Genomic DNA, 6,400 nt, shown 5'->3' on the forward strand with positions numbered 1-6,400 from the left:
CTGAACGGTTTGATCATAGTATTAGAAATCCACCAGGCAGTTTTCAGTGTGCCCACAAACTCCCGCCCAGCTCCACGCTGATTGGCTACTCCGTCCGTCAGTCGGAGAGCAACGTGTAGTAGGCATAGCAACGATAAAAAGGCGGGTCTTAGAGAGGATACTATGAGTCTATTGGATATTTGTTTCCAGAGCAACTCCCACAAAATACAGAAGGTAGAAATGAAATGTAAGGGACCTGAAGTACATGGCTTATGTATCATGCTTTTCTGAAACAATATTAAACAAAGAAAGAGCAATATTTACTCATTTAATGACTAGTGTAACCGATATTTAACTTCACACTGTCTGACAGTATTATTTACTGTATACCATGTATCACAACAACAACAACACATACGCATATACACACAGACAGTCTGTTTTATCTGCGTTGTCGTTTTTATCCTGAAACTGTTTTACCAAGTTTTTTTTATCTGAATCCAAAATCCTAAGCAGGGAGAATTGATGGTTCAGTGAGGGTTTAGGGGTAAAAAGGCAGCTTTGTATCCTACTCAATAAATGCTCATCCATTGTACTGACTTCTGTATATCCATGCAGACAGGCCTCTTGAGACACGATATAGACCCTGTTATTTACCACCAATACAGAAACGCATGCACATACCTGTCCTTTTGCATATAGTCACTACAGGTGTAATTTGTAACCAAAACACAATCTCTTTGTTATTGTTTTGTGTCTTTGGGATATAATTGGCCTTTAGTCACTCTTAGCTTTAGGTATAACTAAGAAAGGTGCTATCACCTTGTTTCAAAGTTATAAAGGATACTGTAGCTGCAGTATTGTCTGTTTGTTTTTTATTATCATCAGTCTGAATAATCTTAGTTATAGTAGGCTCCTACAGCTAATGATTTGTGTGTGTAATGATTTTTAGGTCAAAAAGGAATAACATACCTTTTTTTTCTGACTCAGAAATAAGCATCTGCCTTGCTGGCTATAAGGAAATGCATGAATGACCAGCCATGCATTGTACAAACAGAAAGCAGAAAAAAGCCTGCCATTTACACACATCCCAGTGAGTTCATTTCTGTGTTTTGATTCTGCCAAGACTTATTAGGAACCACATATTGAAATCCACTTATTTGATTGTTGTTGAAAAATGGTTCTGACCTGCAAACCACCAAATGTCTGCATGTGGTAGAATTGCAGCTAGAAGGATGAGACAGCATGTCCATCATACTTGCACAGGATATTTTAGGGGGTGAGTGACAGGAAAATATGTACCTCCAAGTAAACCCCCTTATCAAAATCAGATAAGAAGGTAGGGATGCTGACTGTAGTCCTGGAGGAGGCTATGGCAGCAGAACTGCTAAGGCACATATTGATTGATAGTGAGGAGGTAATGAGTTTTCTCCATCAGTGCCTCAATAAGGCCTGTAACATATGGTGCAGTTATTATTTACTCTGTGAAACCCAGTAAAGTTACTCTGCTGTGAGAGATTGGAGGCAGACGTTCAGATCCTCTTGAGTGTTGGACGCATATTTTTGCAAAGAGGTGTGTTAATACCATGAGTCAGGACACAGAGCAATGTTCTCCTCATAACCCTACTGCAGATCTGATAGGGTGGATTTTAGAAACTCCCAGTGCTGTGACTATCGATTATGGGTCTGAATGAGAAAACTGGTCAGAAAAGTGGAAGCATCCGCTGATTAACAAGTGCTGTAAAAAGGCATCAAGATTGGATTAGGAATAATTGACAAATGCACTATTAAATAAAGGAAAGCCTCTGAACTTGTTCAGCTGTTTTTTTTTTTTTTTTGCTATTTTTTTTATTATTACAAAGACAAATAGCTCAATTTGTACAAAGGCATAGACATTTTCAACAGAATTCCATTGCTAGGCAACAGCCTAGTTCACTTCCTGTCAGTTGAAGTCATTCACATTTACCGCAACAGGAATCACACTTTTCGAATGTTTATGTTTACATCTTTGAAAAGGTCCAGGGACTGAATATTTGTGCAATCTCAGAATAAGTCTCTTCAGACTGAGGCTGCAGCTCATTTTATGAGTATTTTCTGATGATATTTGAAATGTATAAATGTGTCTATTTTCTATCTAAAGTAGACGCAACCGGTGTCTTTGTAGACACAGAGAGCCCTGCCGGTTGCACAGCTGTTATGACTCACTGCTTCAATTTCACAAGTCGTTTCAGGTGCTCTTTAACATCAAAGACGTGAGCAGGGGGAGGCCTCTGCTGGAGGTGTTGATGCTGGACGCTTATAGTGATGCAATATTAAAAACAAGACACAGTGCAGCAGATCATAATGTCAGACAGTGAGGTTTCAAAGCACAGGTTTATAGTTAGAATATATTTCCTGTGAGATGGTTAGATTAGATTATCATCACTTCCAGCTTCAGACTTGCATTAAGTTGCAGCCAGTAAGAAAGCAATTTCAAAGTCCCAGGGCAAGATATGTGTGAGGGTTTGTATCAACACAAGACAAATCAAATCAAAACAAGATCATGTAGGGTTACTCATCCATACGTTAAGTGTAAGATAACATACAGGAGGGGGAAATATAAGCTGTGTAGTTATGTATATGTACAAGCTCTGTTAACAGCCTGTTGGGCGCATTCCTCGCTTCCATCTGCTGCTTATACAAATGAGACAGCAGATAAGCCTTTAATCCATGGTAAAATCTTCCAAAGAAAATGAAATGAGCGGTCGAATTTAATTATTTAATTACGTATCATCAGTGCCTATCACCTGTTGGTGTTCCTATTCTTATCCTGCGTGAGTGTGGCGTCATACACCAGCTGATACACTCTCATTTGTCTCCCTCTAAAGGTCCTTTGTGATCACGTACAATTCATCATGTCAATACACTGTAAACAATCTCTTTTGACAAGCATTTTTCTTATTTCATCCAGATTTTGCAGATGCCAAATGAAGGGCTTTCAATGGCTAGGTCATTCCATAGCTGTGTGATCACTATTTTATATTCTTTTGACTGCCTAATTAAGCATAGAAATTCACATAAAATTGAATTGGCATCAGACTGAAGCCGATGAGAATTTGACAAGACTGAGTGCTGTGCTGGTCCTCTGTCGATAGCAAGCTAGGATTTCTGCGTTATTTCCTGTTTTGAACTTCAGTATGTTCATTTTTGCAGAAAGTTGCTCAACCTCGATTCAACTTGGAAGACGGCAAGAGCAAAATGTATCTGCTGAATGAGGCCCAATGTGCACACCCACATGCTCTGCATCACCTCTCCTGTGTGTCTCTGTGTTTCTGCCACTCATCGAGCTCTCTGAACAGGCTGGCTGATTAAAGCTGCCAAGACAAAAGATGGCCTCCACCGCTGACAAAGCACAGACACAGTTTTGGATCCAAAAGAAGCTGACTCCCCCCCGGGGCTCTTCTCATCTCCCCAGGAGATCCTGCATGTACGACATCCATCTGTGATAATAAGTGCTTTGTACCTTGTCTCAGGGATTACTGCATTTTGCTGGCTGTCCCTCTGTGTCAGGTGCCTCTGCCTCTCTGTGGGCTTATTGGCCGACAGGGAGCTGAACACGGACACATGGACCATCAAGACTTTTTAAGTAGGAACTCCATGAGGATCAAATTTAACCCATGCTCAATGATAATTTTGTATTTCTTGTATGATTGTCAAGAATATATAACCTTCCATATCTTACTTACAGTATGCATTACTTATGGTATGCCTTGTCTAGCATCCGTAAAAAAGCAGAACACTTGTTCTTTTTTCTTCATTAGATTGCTATCCTCCATGGCCTCAATGAAGTGCAAACCATCTATAACTGTCCAGTTCTGTTTTTATTAACTCAAAGCATAATGTAGACATTTCATTTTAGTTTACTTTAATTTGCACATATAAAACGGCAAAGTACAAGTACAAGAGATGTCATGATCAAGAAGACATGTTTCCCCCTAATTAAGAATAAAATAAAAAAACATGATGGGCATGAATTGGCAAATTGATAATAATAAAAATAATAATAATAATAATAATAATAATAATAATAATACAACTACAAAACATTTAAGCATGACTTCAGTTGAATGTTTTACACCAATTTTAGCAGTTTCACTACTCTGTTTAGGAAGAACACTGTTGTTCATTTGTTCACCCTATCACAAGTACCACAAGTGTGTTTCTCTTGTCTTCAGCCTGTCATGTCATCCTCTGGGATATATCACAGCAGGTGCAGTTTCTAGATTGTCTGAACTAGAGATTGTTTTGTGCACACTCAAGGGCCTAACAGGAGCAGGATGCCAAAGAGACAATAACCTAGAAAGAGAGGACAGCTTCCACACACAAAACTTTTAATGATCAAACTTTAATTAGAACGTTTGCAATGAGATCTTGTACAGACTCTATTCTCTTGAGCTGTAGGATCCAGAAATGAAACTCAGACAACCTTGTTAACACAGGGGGGCGCACTGAGTCCACTTTCTAAACTTTCAACATGACCTAGACAACTTCTCAGTGTGGCATTACTTATCTCTGGGTCAGTGTTTTTCAAAATAAAAAGTCAAGGGCTTGATACATCCTCTTTTCATAGTGCTGTAGTTAGTGTCTGTGTTTACCAGACTGTTTGGTAGGCCGAGTCATTTTAACCAGATCCTGTTATCATTATTGCCTTGACACAAGTGCACTAATGAGCACTGACATGATGGGAAAATACCACAGGCATGATATAGTCCATCAGCACTTCCAACCACAAAATACTCCCAGCGCAGCCCTAAATTATAAAAATACATCAATACAGTGTGCAGAATTGTGCAGTAAGTAATGGAAAATGCCCTACGATAGACAGATAGATCGATAGATCGATAGATCGATAGATCGATAGACAGATAGATAGACAGATCGATAGATCGATAGATCGATAGACAGATAGATAGACAGATCGATAGATCGATAGATCGATATATCGATAGATAGATATATAGATAGATCTTTATTTATTGTGTACATTAATGCTGTATGTTCATATACATAATAAAGGTCAGGACCCACCCAAGGGGTGGATAGAAAAATCTGAGGGGTTGTGAGATGGTAAAAAATGAGAGAAAAGCATGATGGACATATTTGCTTTGCTTTTAATATAAATGTAGAATTAAGTTGGTATCCACAGCAAACTCCTTATCCTTAAAACAGAATAAAAGAGGCCACTGTACTGAAGGGTTACTGCATTAAGCCAACAGTTATCAGGTAACTTAAGTGCATAGAAACTCATTGACTATACACCATAACAGAAAATATTTGTTCATCAATGACAGAAACCTCAAATATGGCAAAAAGCCCAAGTTTGTCCTTTATTACATAGAATGCACCTTTGGAACGTATATTTACTCAAGTCCTGTGTTTGAATACAATCTTGAATAGTTGTACTTTACTTGAGTATTTTCTTTTTATGCTACTCTAAACTTCTACCCCACTTCACATTTCAGGGGCTTTTTTCTACATTAATTTAACAACTATACTATTCAGATTAAGATATTAATATTTTACAAAAAAACATATTATCACAAATTATTATTGATAAAACTGCTCAAAAGAACATCAAATAGTAAAAATGAGTACTGCTTTCATGTTCATGGATCAATGATATTACAATATATTGACAGGGCTCACTGTGCCGAATGAAGTACATTTCCCTGATAAAAATAACAATGTATTTTTACTTGGGTAAAAGTTTGAATGTAAGACGCTCATAATTAAGTATATTTATAGTGTGGTATTGCTACTTTCACTTAAGAAAATCATTGGAATACTTCTTCCACCACTGATCCCTCAAAAAGGATTATTTTTGCACCTTTTTTTCTGTTTAAGACTGAACAATAAAACCCTGCTGACTGCTGAAGGTGAAAGAAATGACCCGACTGTCCATATGGTATTGATTTGACAAACCAAGTCTGTGAGGATGTGATGGTGTCCACTTCACCTATTTGTGACTGAAAAGCAAGTCACAACCACTTTTTTCCCCCTGTGGCTCAGAAGTGTGTGAAGTCAGCCGTCTGTCTGGCACAGCTGTGTGTTGATGTGCTTCCAGCTGTTTGCGGGGGAATCATGATGTCTGAACCTATGGTCTGGTCTGGTCTGGACTGGAGGATCCTCCCTACAGCCTGTGAGATCATCAAACTTTTAATTAGACCGGATCTGCCAATTAACGGGAAGTCAGCCGATCTCTCTCTGCCTCTTAAAAGCAGCCGAGTCAAACCTCCAAAAGAATTCTGACAGAGGCTCAACAAGGTAGGTCACCTTTTATTCCCTCTGTTATATCTCAGGATTTTCAGTCATGAATATAAATGCAATCCGGACACAAAGGAAATCTGATTTATTTATTCTTTGTGTGTCTCGTTTCAGATTA

Source organism: Echiichthys vipera (genome assembly GCF_963691815.1).
Source record: "Echiichthys vipera genome assembly, chromosome: 3".
Lineage (NCBI taxonomy): Eukaryota > Metazoa > Chordata > Actinopteri > Perciformes > Trachinidae > Echiichthys > Echiichthys vipera.